This window comes from Panthera leo, chromosome D3 (assembly GCF_018350215.1).
Source record: "Panthera leo isolate Ple1 chromosome D3, P.leo_Ple1_pat1.1, whole genome shotgun sequence".
Taxonomy (NCBI): domain Eukaryota; kingdom Metazoa; phylum Chordata; class Mammalia; order Carnivora; family Felidae; genus Panthera; species Panthera leo.
In genome coordinates, this window is record NC_056690.1 from 52,448,851 (window position 1) to 52,469,479 (window position 20,629).

Consider the following 20,629-nt stretch of genomic DNA (forward strand, 5'->3'; position numbering starts at 1 on the left):
CAAAGAGAAGAGGGTTACTTGGAAACATTCATTAAAACTCTGATAGAGCCACTGTAGTAGTTCATTGGCTTAAACCTTTCACTTCTTTTACACATGACATAAGGAGGAGAGGAAGCAGAATCTGCAAGAAGAGAAGCTATATACGTGCCCTGGAGCCAAAGACTCTGGCTTAAAGCATTTGACTGTTAGCTCTGTAATATTTAACTTTTCTGAAACTCAGTTGTTACATCTGCTTATGGGGAAAATAATATCCATCCACAGATTTTTTTTCAGCAATGATAGTAAGGGACAGATAACAATAACATAATATTTTGAAGGTGCTGAGAGAAAATAGTTATGAAATATAAAAGTATAATATGACAATATTTATTGTCATAATAGAAAATAAAAATGGAGGCACCTCGGTGGTTCGGTTGGCTAAGCATACCACTTCAGCTCAGGTCATGATCTCATGGCTCATGAGTTCCAGTCCCACTTCAGGATTCTCTCTTTTTCCCTGTCTCTCTGCCCTTCACTCATTCATGCTGTCTTTCTCTCTGAAAAATAAATTAAAAATAAAATAAAATAAAAGTGAAATATGACAAACAACTAAACTTCTAACAAATAATGCAGCTAAGGTAAAGTTATTGCTGCGGACCCACAATAATGCATAGAATTTACCACTCACGAATCCTTGGAGAAATTCTGAAGAATGCATTTCAGAAAGAAGGAAATGAGGGCCATACAGAAGGAACGGCATGCAAATAGGAATGGCATACAAGAATTTTAACCCTGAGTCAGGCACCTTCTTCACTGAGCTTAAGATCTAGCAAGGAGGTAGACCTTAAATAATTCATTATAATTCTCCTGGGTAGGAAAATTGCTGAAATAGAAGTAGCATTCTTCTTTCTAAATGCTTAGGAGACAATGGAAACTAATATATGTCTTTTGGGTATAATTTAAAGGCCATTAAAACATTTGCACATTGAGTGTACCTGGGGTGCCTGGGTGACTCAGTGGGTTAAGCATCCAACTCTTGGTTTTGGTTCAAGTCATGATCTCATGGTTTGGTCTGTGAGTTCAAGACCCACATGGGGCTCCTCACTGACAGCACAGAGCCTGTTCAAATTCTCTCTCTCTCCCTCTCTCTTTGCCCCTTCCCTGTTCATGCGCATGTGTGCACGCATGCTCTCCCTCTCTCTCTCTCTTTCTCTCAAAATAAATAGATAAACTTAAAAAAGAAAACATTTGAATGCTGAGATGGGTACTCTTTCACCACCAACTTCAACTCCTATCACTAGCCTTCAACTCCTCTCCTTCCATAGGTTCTGTCTTCCCTGGTATTTTCTCAAACACACCACACTGTTGCTTTCAATTTTACTCATATTTCTCCGGGAGACCCACACTTTCACCTACTTAATTCATTTACCTCCTTCAGATTCAGTTCTACAGTCACCTCCTCCTGTTTATTCCTTTTATTCCTTTCCTGTTTATTCCTTCCCTGTCCTAACCCACTCCTTTCCAAGTTTATTCAGTTAAGTTAGACACTCCTCTGGTGTCCTCAGAGTTTGCTCTATATAACAGCTTCTTATGTTTTCACAAATTGTATTAAACATACCTGTTTATACATTAGTATTCCTAACTAGATGTTAAAGCACCCTAGGGAAGATAATACAATATTGATAGTTTTTTTTTCAGTGATCACTCTTGGCCCCATTGGGAGAACATTGTCCTAGATGACTACCCATAATTTAAGACAAAATATCATTGGTTCTGGAGAAAACAACAAAAATGATGAAATTACCCAGATGGTATGTTGTGTTATATATCAATAACAACTACCTGAAAATACTTAACCAATAATTTAGTAAGTTGAAGGGGAAAGTGCAAAAGCAGTAATCTGTAAACATTGCTGAAGAGTCTGACATAATTCCTAAAGTTCCTAAAGATCTGTCTGCTGACAAAGTCCTTAAGATTTATAGTAGAGATTGTTTTAATTTTAATTTTTGATTTCAATTTCAAAGTTATAGAGAAGTTCTTAGCATAGTAGAAAGTACTGCCTTTTACCCTTCATCTAGATTCACCAATTGTGAGAGTTTTGTCATATTTTGTTTTTCTGTATCTCTAAATTATTATTATTAGTCCATTATTTTTACTGAACGATTTGGGAGTAACCAGAATATGTACCTCTTAATAATGAAAACATTCACTCATCTACCATCAGTATGATTATCAAATTCATGAAATTTCAATGTATACACATTATTATCTAGTACCTAGCTCATATTAAATTTGGCAGATTATCTAATAATTTCTCTATGTATTATCTTTCTGCAAACTAGAATCCAAAACAGGATCATCCATTGCATTTAATTGTCATCTCTTTTGTCTTCTTTAAACAGGAAACAGTCTTTGGTCTCTTACGACATTTCTGTTTTTGAAGATACTGATTTGTTCTTTTGGAGACCTGGGCTGTCTGGTGTTTATTCATGATTACATTCAGGTTACATATGCCTTTTTGGCAGAAGTTTGACATGAGAGGTGTTACATTCTCAGAGTATCACATTAGCAGGCACATTTTGTCAGTTTTTTCAATATTGGTGATGTTAATTTTGCTAACTTGTGAAGTTGATGACTGCCAGGTTTCTAAGTCTTAAAGTTACCACCTTCCATTGACAATATGGGAGAAAAATGGCTTAGTAAATGTTGGATTCTCCACCAAATTTTCACCCAATAATTTTAGCATCTATTAATACTTAGCTAAGTTAATTGTAAGTATAATATTTTCAAAATATTCTTTTTAAAGTTTATTTATTTATTTTGATAAACAGGGTGGGGGAGAGGGGCAGAGAGAGAGGGAGAGAATCCCAAGCAGGCTCCACACTGTCAGCCAGAGTCCTATGCAGGGATCCATCTCAGGAACCGTGAGATCATTACCTGAGCTGAAATCAAGAGCCAGATGCTTAACAGACTGAGCCACCCAGGCGCCCTCAAAAGATATTTTATCACTATTTCATTCTTCCTACATTTAGAGATTGTCATTCCACTTTAGGAAAGAGCTTTCCTATATTTTCTATTAATTAAGTAATTCATTTATTTATATTCTTATTTGTCTTATAAGTTTGAGCCCATTGATTCTTATTTTTGTCCTTGGGTTTTCATTGTATTCTTAAGGCACTCATCTGTTTCTTGGAGCCCTGGTTTATATATTTTTCTTTCTTTTTCTTTCTTTCTTTCTTTCTTTCTTTCTTTCTTTCTTTCACAGAGAGAGAGAGACAGACAGAGCACGAGCAGAGGAGGGGCAGAGAGAGAGGGAGACACAGAATCTGAAGCAGGCTCCAGGCTCTGAGCTGTCAGCACAGAGCCCGACACGGGGCTTGAACCCATGTATCGTGAGATCATGACCTGAGCCAAAGTCTGACACTTAACCAACTGAGACACCCAGGCACCCCTAATCTGTTTCTTTCTGTATCCATATCAACCATGCTGGCTTTGCAGATGTGTTATTATTTGCATCATAAATTTTCTGATTGCGATGTTCACTAGATTTTTGTTTTTTTAGGTTTTTAGTTTGTTTTTGCAAATTTGGGGAATTTTATTCCAATTTTTAAAAAATTTCAACATCAAAAAATCCTATTGAAATTGGGTAAAGATTATATTGAATTTATGAATCAAAATAATGATACTTTAAGGATATTAATTTTTTTCCATCATGAGTAAGTACTAATAACTCTCAGTATTCATGAATTGAAAGATTTAACATTAAAAGATGTTAACTCTAATGAAATTAGCATAAAAATTGAAAGCAGTATTTATCAAATAACCAGCTTTTGGGCAGAAATGTCATAAAGTGATTCTAAAATTTATATGTAATATAGAAAAATAACAAGGAAAGCAAAGGCACATTTTTCAAAGAAGAAGAACAAAGTCAGAGGTAGATTCTATCAGATAAAAGGATGTATTATAACGGTGAATTAATTAAGATAGTGCAGTTTTAGGGTAAGGGGAATATTAAATAAACCAATGAAACAGAACAGAGACAGACAGACAGATATAATATGGTCTCCTGATTTATGACAAATAATACACTGAAGTGAAGTTAAAAGGCTAATATTTTCAATAAATTCTGCAGGGCCAATATTGGGTAAAATAAAAATAATATTGATTTCTGTTTTATATGATACACAATAATCTATTCCTAATAAGATTTGGGGAAAAATAAAAAAACATTTCCATGAACATGTGGTAAGACAACATGTATTAAATAAGACACAATAGTACGAGTCATAACAAAAAAAGAAAATTTATAGTTTATAAGGATATGAACTATTTCTTTAAATTTATTTATTTATTTTGAGAGAGACAGAGACAGCAGAGTGGGGAAGGCGCATAGAGAGAGGGAGAAAGAGAATCCCATGCAGGCTCTGGGCTGCCAGCACAGAGCCCGACCTGGGTTTTGAACTCACGAAGATGTGAGATCATGACCTGAGCTGAAACCAAAAGTCAGGGGCTTAACTGACAGAGACACCCAGACACCCCAACATATGAACTATATTTATAGAGAGGCAAAATTAAGACAATGAGAAGATAAGCTGCAGAGTCGGATGTGTACATAAATTCTTTTGAATCAATCAGAAAAGGGGAAAATTAAATGGAAAATTGGGAAAAAAAGGGCTTGAGCTCTTAAAAACAAGAATCTCCAAATGCCCACTACCAATTAGAAAGAGGCTTGAATTCACTGATCAGCAGAGAAATACATTCAAATATAGTACAACTACATACCACCAAATTTTCTAAGGTGAAAAGACAGAAAAATGAAGCATTAACATAGCTGTGGAGTTTCTGGAATTGTCTGCAAATATTTTAATAGAAAACTGTTTGCTGATATAGAATAAAGCCATCTGTGACCATCAACAACTCTACTTCTAGATATAACCCCCCAAATATCTGTGCATATTTTCACCATAAGTCATATACAAGAATCTTCATAGAACTATTCCTGGGGCGTCTGGGTGGCTCAGTCGATTAAGCACCGACTCTCGGTTTCAGATCAGGTCATGATCTCACGGTTCGTGGGTTCAAGCCCCGCATCAGGCTCTGCACTGACAGGCTCTGCACTCACTGTGCAGAGCCTACTTGGGATTCTCTCTCATTCCCTCTCTGTCTGCCCATCCTCTGCTTACTCTTTCTCTCTCTCTCTCTTTCAAAAAAAAATAAACTTAAAAAAGGAAAAAAAGAAAAATAATATTTAATAACTATTCCTAAAACCACCCCAAATTCCATCCATGAAAAAGTAAATTTTTGATACATTCAAATGGTGGAGTACAATATATTAATGTGGATAAAAAAACAAAACGGTAGTCAGCAACATGAATGAATCTCAAAAACAATATTCAGTAAGAAAAGTTACTAAAAAGGAGTATACACTTTGTGATTCTGTAAAGTTAAAGAACAGACAAAATGCATCGAGGGCATTAAGAGCCCAAAGACTGGTTATCTCTGTGGTGGAGAATCGAGACACTGGATTGGGACATGAGACATGTCTGCTTCTTTCTCTAGGTGCATCTTACACAGGTATGTTCACATTGTGGACATTCTTTTGCACTCTTTGAAAAATATTTTTATTAAGTTTATTTATTTATTTTGAGAGAAAGAGCACACCGGGTAGGGGCAGAGAGAGGGAAGAGAGAGAATCCCAAGCAGGCTCCACACTGTCAGCTCAGGGCCCAGCGCAGGGCTTGAACACACGAACCATGAGATCACTACCTGAGCCAAAATCAAGAGTTAGATGCTGAATCGACCAAGCCACCCAGGCGCTCCTGCACTCTTTTTAGATCTTGGCACTTTCCTCAATGTGTGTTTGTATTACACACATGGGAGAGTCTTGGCAGGAAACAAAGAGTACATCAATTATTTTAACAGAAATACTTCACTATAACCCCTTGTTCACTACTTATTGGTAACCTAAAAAATGCAAAATGAGGAATCACATCACAGAATCTCTGCACTTGGTAGAGGGGGCTGGGGAGTGGTGACTCAACAACAGATGTGGACGTGACTTGACAACAAATGTACTTGGTGCTGGAGTCTCTAGGGGTCATGATGCAGCTGGTTTTCTAAGTGTTGCAAAAGCCCAGCATCACTAACTGGGGTACAGGATATTGAGTTTAAGCAGAGAAGCAATAGCTTAATAACTGCCAAAATATAATACTGCAACAAAAATCATCCTCCCCCAAGAAAGAAAAAAAAAAGGCACTATTCCAGTATTAGAACAAATAATAAAAAAAATTATATTATGTCCATAATTTTAATTCAGATAAGAAAACTCAGAAGACAGAAAATAAAGAACTCCTACATCATACATTAATAAGTTATGGTGTTATAATCAAAATAAGCAAGACTAAACTTTATGTGATAAACTAAAGAACAAATACAAACCTTGCCATTAGTATCTCCAAGGCCTAATTTTCCTAAAATATAAATGGCTGCTTTTATCAATATGAAAAAGACCAGTGATCCAATAGGAAAACATGGGCAAATTATTTGAACTTGCAGTTCACAAAAAAGAATAAACATATTTCTCTTAAATATATGCACAATTCCAATTTCATTTAAGATGAAAGTTCAATGAAATTTAAAACCACATTACAATTTTATCAGACTGTTAAAGTTTGACCAAATACTAGGTTGAATAAAGATATAGAGAAATAGCAATTATATATTCCTGGTGGGAGCATAATTGCGTTCTTTCTAAAAATAATAAATATTCAAGCCATTTGACAATTTTCTCTTCCAGGAGCGTATCTATAGAGAAAAATCAAACCTACACATGTCATATTTAAAAGTGATTTATCTTATCAGAAAAAGAAAATGTTTTAATGTCTGTTAAGGAAAATATTCATTATTGTTAAGAAAAACGTGATGCTAAGTGAAATAGGTCATACAGAGAAAGACAGATACCATATGTTTTCACTCTTATGTGGATCCTGAGAAACTTAACAGAAGACCATAGCGGAGGGGAAGGGAAAAAAAAAGTTAGAGAGGGAGGGAGCCAAATCATAAGAGACTCTTAAAAACTGAGAATAAACTGAGGGTTGATGGGGGGGTGGGAGGGAGGGGAAAGTGGGTGATGAGCATTGAGGAGGGCACCTGTTTGGATGAGCTGGGTGTTGTATGGAAACCAATTTGACAATAAATTTCATAAAAAAAAAAAAAAAAAAAAAAGGAAATACATTTGGGATGCCTGACTGGTTCAGTTGGTGAAGCATGCAACTCTTGATCTTGGAGTCATGAGTTCGAGCCACACATTAGGTGTAGAGAGTACTTAAAAATAAATAAATAAAACCACATTAAAAATTTGAATTTGTATAGGGGCACCTGGGTGGCTCAGTTGGTTGGGCGTCCAACTTCAGCTCAGTCATGATCTCCTGGTGCGTGAATTCAAGCCCCGCGTGGGGCTCTGTGCTGACAGCTCACTCTCCCACTTGCATTCTGTCTCTCCTTCAAAAATAAAATAAAAACGTAAAAAAAAATGTGTATTTGTATATAATATCACTTAAATTATATACAAAGAAACCTGATACTCTCCTTGTGGGCAGAGTAAGCGGTTGGATTGGAGACAAGAGATATTTCACTGTCTACCTTTCACACTATGTTCACAAATAAATACAAATATTTCACATTGATAATATCCATAGAATGACGATACTTCTAGTGTTCTCACAGGGTCACTTATATGATTAGAGTCATTTCCATTAATTTCTCCCATCCATGCTTTATTCATTCAGGAAAGTAAGAAAGATATGGGAAATAGAATGACATTATTCTTCAGAAACAAATATTAATGTCAAGCCATTATACTGTAAAACAGTGATTAACATAATTGTGCTGATTTAAAATAGCATAATACTTCTCTATGGCTAAATACCACACATTTATGCTAATGGTAAATATTTATTAGATTTCCAAAATCTGACTGTGTTATTACTGTGCTGGTGTATTACATACTATTGACCTTGGTTCCACATTTCTATTTTTACTTGAAAATTTGATTTTGGAGTATTAACATTCTTATGTATGTGAATAATAAAAATAATGATAATAAATATGACAGTAGTAATTTGAAGCCCTGAGAGATTTGTTGAGCCCTGAAAAGAATATCACATTTTTCAAGCCAGTTAGGTTTAGCACAGTTCATATTCAAATCTATAAACCACCCTTTTATTCTCCTAATGGCAAATAGAATTGTTATAATTAAGTTAATGATCAGATTTGTAGCTACTTCAACCATCTGTGAATGAGCCACAAACCTGGAAATGAGCCCCTAGTAGAGATTTATCACATTTTGCTACACAGGGGAGTCTCACATCAACCTACCACTTCAAATACTTATGCATAACAATAGTTAAAATAGTTATTACTCCTAAGTCCTTATCACATTACAAACAGTGCACTATGAATGTTATACACAAGCAGCATAGCCCATTAGATGACCTAGAAATCACTTTCTGGATTGCCTGGTGATGAGTGGTTGGAAAATGGGTCTCGGCTTCCCAGAGGAGAGGCAATTCCTGATCTCAGCTTTGAAGGAGAAGGAGCCCAGTTTTCAGTCTCCAGGGACTACAGCCAGCTCTCCTAACCTTCCCCAAAGAGTTCCTTTCCAAGGTTTTGTTACCATAACAATCTACCATAACAGTTGTCAGTGAGTCCTACAAGTCCACTCACCTGCTCTTTCCATTAAAACCAAAACACAAGAAATCAACACAAAAAACAACAACAGAGAGGCATTTCTCTGCTGGAGTCATTCAACCAAATCCCAGCCTTACTATGTGGTCAGCTCTGCCTTAGACCTAGCACATCTCTCCAAAGGATGCCAAGACCAGCAGAACTTGTTTTGTTCGATGAGTTCCTGCTCCAATGCTGGTGTTTATTCAGAACCTCTTTCATGACACATTATCTCATATAATCGTCATCACAGTGATATATACAATGATAATAGCTATTATAATTCTCATTTCACAAATGAGAAAAGTGAGCCTTAACAAAAAACAATATGTTATCCAAGCTCACATAACTGGCTAACTTTAAAGTCCATATTTGAACTGAGTCCATAATTACAGAGTCCATACATCAGAGCTTGAATACTTAAATAACTTTGCACAACTGTTTATGTATTTTCATTGTTGCTGTTTGTTACAAATTGTCACTAGATCCATACAAAGCCAGGTGATAAGGAGATTCTAAGATACCTACCAAAAATACATTTTTTTGAAATGGAAATATATATCATACAGCTTTATTACATGCTGACTCTTTTAAATGCACTTGTTTAATCATCATAAACTTTTCGTGGAGTATACAGAAAAGCTATCACAGGCTCTTCCACAGATAGGGGATGTAGCCAGAATCCTTTACCAAGCTCATTTTGCCTCTTTCTATGGAATGTCAAGGCATGTTTACCTTATATATTTGGGGTATTTAGTAAATTGTTCTCCTGAAATCACAGATCATTGCTTTCCTAGATAGTCTCCAGATCATGACATCTAGTATTATACTCCCAAACAAAGCTGAAACTTTTCCCAACATCTGTAATGTCTGTGTTCTCCATACACAATCCTCACCTACCCAGCACTCGCTCCCTCATCCCTTGAAACTCTATCCATCCTTGGCAGAAGAGGATCATAAAAGTATATATTTCTGGAAGTAAACACTTTTTTTTCTGAATCTGTGAAGTTAGTAAATCTTGATAGTTTTGCATATAATTTTCCTGAATAGTAAAAAGTTTTACACTATCACTGGTTCAGAATAACTCTTGATCTTATAGATAATGACAAAGGATTGCTTCATCATGGAAAAGCAAGCACAGTCACAAAACAATCTAAATGTTCTATTTAAATTTTGTACATGTAGAATGTATTTTCTTAACTTATCACAACATCCTGTCTCACATTGTGATAGTGACCAAATAAAGAGACACTATTTTACTCATTGGAAATCTTACCCAAATGACTAGTTCCCCCCAGATATTAGGCTTTCTTTTCAATTTGATCATTGCTTGAGAAAACTCAGCTCTCTGCCTTCAAAATCTCTAACCTAAACTGGAAGAATATAAATATATTCAAATAACATAAAGTGATATAGAAATTTCTCTTAATAAATGATTTAAAAGTTTATAACTATTCAGTTATAATCATTTTCAATATAATTATATGAACCACTTTAAACTGCAATTCATTTTTTGAATCATCTACAATTTGTACATTAAATTTAGTGTATCAAAGTATAGATTTTTAGCTAAAAAACAAACTATTGTCCTGAAAGAAAATTAGAGCATGCAACAAGAATATAACAAAACAGGAGATTTGAAAACGATGTGTTGCTGTCTACTACCCAAATAAGAAGACTTATACTATAGGTATAGGAGACCACATTTCATCTAGACTTCATTAAAATTAAAAACTTCTGCTCTTCAAAAGACAATGTCAAAAGTGTGAGAAGACAAGCCACAGTCTGGGAGAACTATTTTTGCGAAAGACACATCTGATAAAGAATTGCTATCCAAGATTTCTTACAGCTCAACAATAAGGAAACAAAACCCAATTAAAAAATGGGCCAAAGGACTCAACAGAAGCTCATCAAAGAAGATATATAGGTGGCAAATAAATATATGAAAAAGATACTCTGTATCATGTCTCATGAGGGAAATGAAAGTTACAACAATGAAATACGACTATACATCTATTAGAATGGCAAAATCCGAAACAGTGACGCTGCGAAACATGGTAGGATGTAGAGCAACTCTCACACGTTGCTGGGGAAGGAATGCAAAATGGTACAGGTTACACTGGAAGGCAGTTTGGAGGTTTCTCACAAAACTGCACATATTTTTCCAGCAATCTCACTCCTTTTTATTTACTCAATGGACTAAAAACTACATCCACACGAAAACTTATACACAGATGTTTGTAGACGCTTTGTTCGTAATTGCCAAAACTTAGAAGCAAGCAATCATGCCTTCCGTAGGTGAATAGATGCACTAGGGTTGATCCAGACAATGGAATATTGTTATTCAATGCTAAAAAATGGAGCTCTCAAGCCATGAAAAGACATGAAGAAATTTAAGTGCATATTACTAAGTGAAAGACGCAAATCTGAAAAGACTACATATTGTATAATTCTAAATATATGACATTCTGGGAAAGGCTAAACCATGGAAAGAATAAACAGATGAGTGGTTGCCAGGAGGTAGGGTGGGGAGGAGTGAATAAGCAGCACCTACAGGATTTGGGGGACAGTGAACATACCCTGTATGAAACCATAATGATGGATGCATGCCAGTATACATTGAATGTACAACCACAACAGGGAACTCCAAAGTAAACTATGGACTTTGAGTGATTATGATGTCTTAATGTACTTTCATAAATTGTAATAAATGTACCACTCTGGTTGGGGTTGGTAATGGAGGAGGCTATGCTTGTGTGGGGGCAGAAGGTATATAGAAAATCTTTGTACCTTCCCCTCAATTTTGCGGTGAACCTAATACTGCTTTTATTTATTTATTTTTTTAACATTTATTTATTTTTGAGACAGAGACAGAGCATGAATGGGGGAGGGGCAGAGAGAGAGGGAGACACAGAATCCAAAGCAGGCTCCAGGCTCTGAGCCATCAGCCCAGAGCCCGACGCAGGGCTCGAACTCACGGACGACGAGATCGTGACCTGAGCGGAAGTCGGACACTTAACTGACTGAGCCACCCAGGCGCCCCCCTAATACTGCTTTTAAAATAATAAAGTCTTAAGGAAAAATATACTTAAGATGTGGGAAAAATTCTAAAATTGTCTCATAAGGAAATACATTTGCATAGCTGTGTGTATAAAAATATAGAAAGGCATAACTTAAAATCACAAAATTAGAAAAAAAAAACCCAGTTAATGTTAACCTAAGATTTATTAAACAAATTATAATACAATATTTCCATGAAATACTATCCAGTCATTAAAGATAATAATATAGATGTGTATATTTGTAATACATAAAGTGATGTTAATGTTATTTTTTCAAAGAATAGTTGATACATAGAGACAACACTGAGAAGGTTATACAGCAAGAAATGGGATTACAGATTTATTTTGCATTTTAATTTGGGTGCATAATAGTTTTTTCCATTTATCCTTCAAAGAACAAATATATTTTGTATAATTAAGTAAAAGTGGTTTGTTTTTTGTTTTTTGAGAGAGCACGTGAAAGTGAGAGTGGGGGAGGGCGGAGGAAGAGGGAGAGAGAGAATCTTAAGCAGGCTCTATGCCCAGCATAGAGCCCTACATGGGGCTTGATCACACAATTGTGAGATCATAACCTGTGCCAAACTTAAGAGTCAGATGCTTAACTGACTAAGGCACCCCAAGTATAATTTTTTAAAAAGTGAACATAAGAAATCATATGTGGCAAAAATAACTTTTTAAAATTACTTTTGGTAAATGCTAATAATGTATTTTCATCTCATATCTGAGACTCCCAAGGCTATTTATTATATTTACGTTAACCAATTTGGATGTCATAATTGAAATCAGATTCATTGGTCTTGATATTTTATTTTAACATTTTATTGATAAAGTGATAGGGAAATATATTACTTTTTATTAAATGTTTATACAATACAAAACACAAAACCACATATAACCCTCTTTGATCAATGTCATATTATTTTCTGGGAGTCTAGAGGTGCCTAACTTCCATCATACATAACTATTAATCCTGAAAAAATTTCCATAGTTAAATTTTATTTCAAAGATCATTCACAATTATTTAAATGCGTATATGAAATGGTATAGTTGAGGTTTGAAACAATATATTCACTAAATAATATATTACCTTGAAACAACCAATGTTTTGTTGTTTTCCTTTAATTATCACTGGGAAAAAAATTACGGTTTTGGAATAGAAACATTTTATTATTAAGAGTATTATAATCATCTCTTGTTTCAGTATGAGTGCAGAAGCAAACCAAAACAGAATTGAGTGGAACAATAAACAGCTACTCCTACCCATCAGATAGAAGTTTTCTGCATAAATTCAAATTCTTTCAAGAAAATAGAACAATGTTTTTCATAATAATTATGGTTAAAGTGTATCGCTACCATTTAGAGTTGGTTGAGATACTGTTTTAATATTTTTACTTTAACAACAACAACAAAAAATTAAAAATAAGAATATCTTCACCAGTGGCACCTGGGTGGCTCAGTCGGTTAAGCATCTGACTCTTGGTTTCTGCTCAGGTCATGATCTCACAGTTCATGGGTTCATGCCTTGCATCAGACTCTGCACCGACAGCGTGGATCCCCCTTGGGATTTTTTCTCTCTCCCTCTTTCTCTGACCCTCCTCTGCTCTCTCTCTCAAAATAAATAAATAAACTTTTTTTTTTAAAGAATGTCTTCACCATATAATATGAATTGGTGAATAATGGCAGGTTTTATTTTATACAGTACTAAATAAAGTCAGACTGGTAGTATAGACATACAACTCATCCAAGGACAAATGATCAAGAATAACTTTTGTTATTTTTCCATTGATATAAGAAAAGTGAGAAGGAAAATATGACAATAGATACTGTACAACTCATTTAGAATTTTTATTCAATTGTCAATGTCTAATTTCTTTTTTGGAATTCATCTGAAGTGTTTAGTTTGGTTGATATCTGTTATTGACGGATGTATTAAGCCTGTGACAGAGATTCCCAGAAGTGAGTAAGACACAGCTGCTGCTATAAATATAATCAATTAGGGGAGATGGACCTGTTATCAAATAAATTACAAGAGTATGAAGTATAGCAATAGAAGCAGAGTGGAATGACCTGTTTCCATTATTTTGGTTTTCTTTGACCGAATTGTGTAGTTTAGTGGTTTTCAAAATCTAACATGCCATGGAAAAACCTGGAGTGTTTGTTATAGCACAAGTTGTGGGGGATTACCTTCAGAGTTTTTGATCCTGTAGGCCTAGGGTGAGGTCTGAGACTGCATATTTGTTACATGTTTCCAGATGATGCTTTAGGTACTAACTGGGATCATACTTGGTGAACTAGTTTTTGAGTCTTTAACCCAACCATTCCCAATTTATAATACATCTATGCTATATAATATAACCACACTCAGCTGATCTATAAAATAACCTTAAAGATTCTTTCTTTTTTTTTTTTTTCTCTCTTACTTCTCCTTCTATTCTTTCATTTGTAAAGAACATTTATACATTGTTCTGGAACATTACATTTTAACACCAGCTAGGATAGTTAATGGAAAGCTATTCCAATTTCCCTGCCTTCCTTCTTATGATTTACACAAAAGTGGAGGGAACTCCATTCAAATTAATACATAAAAACTTGAATCTGCATTTTAATCTAACAAGTTTTAATCAGCTCCTATGATAATAACATCAACATTAGTAAAATAGAGAATTTTCTTAGCAAAATAGAGAATTTTCTTGATTTAAATGAAAGTGGAAACAAAAGTAAATTCAATAAAATCAGGCTTGTATACATATTTTTAATCTTTCTCCTAAATCACATTGTCAGTTTTTCAGATAATTATAAGAAGTTCAGGGAACAACAGACTTAGAGAGATGTAACACAGTAAATAGAGTCTAGGACAAGATTTTTACAAATGAAATTCTAATCGACCTTAAATTTTTAATTAATTATGCATTAAAAACATTTATTCTGTAGATGTCCTGGAGCTGGCTTCTGATTGCAAGTAACAGAACCTCCTGTGGCTAACTTAAGCAAAAAGGAACATAGAGGAAGGATATCTGAGAGTTCTGAGTCTACAAAGTGTAGGCAAGATGGGAGCTCCTGACCAGTGGGCTCCAGACAGAACTTCTGCCACCGTCCCCCACATACTAGCCCTGGGCGGCCAGACTCAGACCGCTCCATAGCCCTGTTGGGTACTGACTACCCACGGTGGGTTTGCTTCACTCTAGAAGAATCCAAGTCCTTGTGAAAGGATTCAGTTGGCCACTCCCTTGTCATACCTGAACAGACTAGAGGCCAATGAAACAGAGGGAGCATCTGACCTTCTTGGGCTACTGGAAAGAGCCCATCATACCTCTCATTTATGTGATTCCTTTGAAACCAAAAAGTGTTGGACGCCTTATAGTCAAAATGATACATTTTGGGGGTGCCTGGATGGCTCAGTTAGTTGAGCTTAAGCTCAGGTCATGATCTCACGGTTCATGGGTTCAAGCCCTGTGCTGGGCTCTGTGCTAAAAGCTCAGAGCCTGGAGCCTGCTTTGGATTCTGTGTCTCCCTCTCTTTCTGCCCCCTCCCCAATCATGCTCTGTCTTTCTCTTTCTCAAAAATAAATAATAAACATTAAAAAAATGTTTAAAACTCTTAAAAATGATAAATTTCTACTATATAAATTTCTACCCTTGTGGGTAATAGAAAAAAAAGTCCTGCTATTATCTTTTCTCCTCATGTGTTCATATTTAATCACTCATTTCCCTTACTCTCATAGCATTTCAGAGCTTACTAAATTCATAAAAAAATTTACATATGATGTCCTCACTTGGTTTCACACCATCAGGGTCAGAAATTCAGAAGAGGTACTATTTTTTATCACTTATTATTTACCTACTTTTTGAAGACTTAGGAAATCAAACCTCAGAGAAGATATGCAGCTTCTTCATAAACACATATATAAAGTTTCAAACAGAACTAGGCAGCACCTTTTGGCTTTCTTTCATGCAAAGTGGTAGATGTTTGGTTTTTAAAAAAATCACATGCTTATTTCTTTTAGTAATGGCAGTGTATCTGTCAGGATGTTTTTAATTGCAAATTACATAAAATGCAACTACAATTAGCTTACACAGTGTAAATATTTATTATATCACAGAACAACTCTGAAATTGGGCTTGCTTCAGGTTGGATAATATACCAAGTTAAGAGTATCAGATCCTTTTCTCTTCCAATGCTCTCAGGTTCTCTTCATGGCTGCCTCTTCACTTATGGCACTCACAACCCCCTCCACCTACATGCAGGAAGTTGCAGGACTTGACTTATAAATCCTTTAATTGGCTTGGCTTATAAATCGTTTAATTATCAGAACTTCCCCACAGCTCCACAGCACTCTTCCCCTTAAAAACACAATACCAATAGGCTACAGAACTTCTAAGCCAATTATTTTTGTTTGAGGATATTGAAATATGTTTTCTTCTTTCAAGGCATATCTTGTAGGGATGCCTGGGTAGCTCAGTCAGTTGAGCATCAGAGTCTTGATTTCCCCTCAGCTAATGATCTCAGCGTCTTGGGATCAAGGTTCTGGTTGAGGGTGGAGGCTCTGGGTTGAGCATGGAGCCTGCTTAAGATTCTGTCATCCACCCCCCCCCCCTCCTTCCTCCCCCTCTCCCTTGCCACTCGTGGGCACACTCTCTTTCCTCTAAGGTAAAAAAAAAAAAATCTTGTAAATGTCTTGTTAATTAGAAATTTAGCTACATTTTTTTTCATTGTGGACTTTGTATTGCAGTTATTATAAAATTGTTCAAGCCAGTAGACGATCACAGCATTCAAGGCCATGTGCCATAAAATGTCATCAGAGTCAGGTACACAGTATCTGTATATGAAATTGACAGGACGTGAAAGTTGTCCAATAGTGAGTGAAGATTTAACCCATTTTGTCATGTTGTTTGTTTGTTTGTTTTTATAATTTTTTTTAACGTTTATTTATTTTTGAGACAGAGAGAGACAGAGCATGAAGAGGGGAGGGGCAGAGAGAGAGGGAGACACAGAATTGGAAGCAGGCTCCAGGCTCTGAGCCATCAGCCCAAAGCCCGACGCGGGGCTTGAACTCACAGACCGCGAGATGGTGACCTGAGCTGAAGTCGGATGCTTAACCGACTGAGCCACCCAGGCGCCCCTGTTTGTTTGTTTTTAAGAGAGAGAGAGACAGAGCACCAGCAGGGGAGGGGCAGAAAGAGAGGGAGACACAGACTCTGAAGCAGGCTTTAGGCTCTGAGCTGTCAGCACAGAGCCTGATGAGGGGTTCAAACCCACGAGGCCATGAGATCATGAACTAAGCTGAAGTCGAACACTCAACTGACTGAGCCATCCAGGCGCCCCAACGCATTGCATCATGTTAGACGTGCCATCAGTTATTTTAATTTTTTTAATTTTGTTTTTAATAGTATGAGTGTTCCCCTGTCTGACATTTACAATTATGATTAGGAATGCTGACAGTTGTTTGATATTGATAGTGACTCACTATTGAAAGGATACTTTCCTAACACTTTCTTTCAAATTTCTAGATTGACTTAATTGACCAGGACATTGAAATAGTAAGGCAAAGACTTTTTAAAAATTGTCCATTTGAAACTTCTTTTGTATGAAAATCAGTTTGGGAGGTAGGAGGTATTGAGGGGGAAGAGAGAAAGTAGTTGTTTGAATGTTTGTTTTGAAAATATCAAAAATCATGTTTACTTATAAAATAATACGCAGAGGTATAGAATTACAGCTCTAGTTATAAATAAGTCTTCTGAAATCCAGCATGCTAGGCTACCTCAAAAACATGAGAAGAGAAATATTGGAGTAATTGTCTATTTCAGTTACCTTAGGAAAAAGCTCTAATAAACAGAGTGGACTGCTTCTAAGTTTACACTGCATTTTTTTCTATCATGGATACAAAATTTTCTTCCAAATCCTACTCATTAATGGGAAGAGATGAGACTGGTAAATGTAACAGTTATAGAATCATTTAAATATGCAAGCCATGTTGTTTTTAGGAAATGTATTCATCTATTTATTAAAGTTATACATTTTGTAGTATATTAAACATGCTTTTAAGCTGAAAAGTGATAACATGGGCCCAGTTTTTGTTTGCGGTGTATACACGTATAAATAATTTTTACCCACTACTCAGATTTTTCTCCAACCTTTGGCCCAGTGCTCCATTTTGTGAATTTGTAAAATGCAGCTCAAGGAAAAAGTGCCCTTAATGGATTCATGTTCAAGCACAACCTGAAGCCTTGTTATTCCACTTTTTTTTTTTCTTGTGTCAATGATGGCAAAGAGCTAACCAAAGAAAAAGAGGCAGATGCTTCATTTTGGTAGATAAAAAATCATCTATTCATCCAATAAGCATTTATTGAGTACATTCTATGTGTAAGGAAATAAGAGTCTTTGTAGTTCTGGCTGTTGTCAAATGCCTCACAGTTTTGAAAGCAGCTGAAGAGCTATGCATCAAAGTTTGAACAGAGACTGCAGCATTATTGTGCCCATTCTTGACCAACTCAGCATGACTTTGACTCTCCCACATTCACAGTCATCCACTTCCTGGATAGATAATTAATACGTCAGAAGCCATGGGTCCCAATAGAATTCATGGGCTATATTAGCTTAGTCCTGGCATTTAAAATGTGTTTTCTAAGGGTGCCTGGGTGGCTCAGTCGGTTAAGCCTCCAAATCTTGATTTCCATTCAGCTTTTGATCTTGGGGTCATTGGAAGGAACCCGATGTCGAGCCCTGTGGTGGACTCTGCAGTGAGTGTGGAACCTGGTTGGGATTCTCTCTCTCTCTCTCTCTCTCTCTCTCTCTCTCTGTCTCACTCTGTCTGTCCCCTGCTTTCTCATGTGAGCATGTTCACTCTCTCAAATCAATAAATACATATATAAAACATGTTTTCTATCCCTTTAATGTCAATTTTTCTTTGCTCTTAAATTGTAGTCATGTGTTCTGTAAACAAAATTAAAAAAATTTAATTTTGATCAATCAGAAATGCATTAGCTTTCACATTTCTGTTGTTATTTGGATACCATTTTTTTTGTGCTTCCTTTGGTGGGGGGTTTGTTTTTTCTTCTTAATAGAGTTCACTCAAATCAGGAAGCAGTCGTTATTCTTTTTTTGTTCTATCATTTACACATAATTTTTCCAGGATTTTAATGAGTACATGCATATTTGACTGAATAAGTCCACACTTAATCAGCATGTCTCTTTTTATCTTCTCGTAACTAAGAAGTGTCTTGCATTCTAATGCCAAATACTCTTCTCCTCTCTTAACATACAGTTAAGTTAACATACAGTTCTCCTCTCTTAACATACAGTTAACAAGCAGTTGTGTTTGTTTCTCTGAAAATGTGGGGTTTTTTCCCCCACCTTTAGTTTTGAATAATAATTTAAATAAATAAATAAATAATCTACATTGAGAATTATCTTTCTCAGTGTTTTGAAGATATTGTTGTAGTGTCTTCTTTTTTTTTTCCTGTTTCAGAGGCTGCAGTCAGTGTAATTTTCCTCTATTTGAGAACAATCTTTAAGAAACATTGTCTCTGTGGTTCTAGAGTTATAATACCCAGCCTGGGTATGACTTTATTATAATTTTCGCAACTTACCGTGCTCGCTTCAGCAGCACATATACTAAAAATATGATTCTTGGAACATATGAATCTGAAAAATCCTCATTTATAATCTCTTAATAGTCTCTCTCCCTCATTTCCTTTATTCTACATTTCTGGAATTTTTTTATTAGTATATGTTGAACTTCTTCATCCTAGTCCTTATGTTCTTAGTCTATTTTTTATGTCCTTCCATGTCATTATCTTTCCACATGGACTTTTGGTAAACATCTTTTTATTTTTCCCAGTTTATCAATTCTTTTTGCAGTTGTCTCAGATCTGCTGTTTAACCCTTTTTCCCACTGAGTTTTCATTTCAATAATGCCATTTTTTTATTCCTAGAACATCCATTTTGTTATTTTGCAAAACTGCACATCTGGTTTCATTATGCCTTGCTATTTTCTCATGTTTTTAATGGTTTTTAATTTTAGACTCAGTATCAGAGAAAGGGTTTTATAATCTAAAATTTCCTGGCATATAATCTTATGTTTGTAGTGTCTATTAGTTCTTAGTCATTGAGGATTGCTTCCTTATATCTTAAGGAATTTTAGTTAGGGTAGGGAACCCACAGCAGAGCATTAATTCATTGAAACGCTGCAGGGCTTGAGTTCAGCATGGATTGGTCCAAAGAGATCTTGTTGTTGTTGTTTTTTTTCCTATGGGGCACCCAGAGTCATAACAACTGTGAGCTAAAAGTTCTGTGAACACGTTTCAGTATGTGGATTGCTAGATGAAATGAGAAATCTAAATTTGAACTTCAAATTAATGTGAGGGAAAAGCTGCTGGCTGTGAACTATCAAGGAGTCTTTCCCCCCCATTAAGAAATCACATTAAACATCTTAAGTATCATTTTCATACATTGAGCCAAAGGAAGAATGTTTTGATTCTCTCATTTTTATTGGTGGTTTATCACTTTAGTGATCAAATATTTTAGTGTTTTCTCACATCTAAATACCACGTTTTGACACACAGGGTCTCAAACCTTATCTCTACCATGAATTAGTTTTACCAGGCAACACTAACCAACACCAACCAGTGGATGAGACTCGCAATCCCTCCAGGTGTGGCCATAGTTCCAGTTAAACTGCTTGCCATATGTCTCTTCATGTTTTAATTCTCTCCTTAGTTGCACCTGGTAATTATTTTATTTTATAAAAATTTTATTTTATAAAAAGCAAATATATATACACATATATGTGTATATATATGTGTGTATATATATATATATATATATATATATATATATATATAAAACCATGCTTTTTACAGTCTATT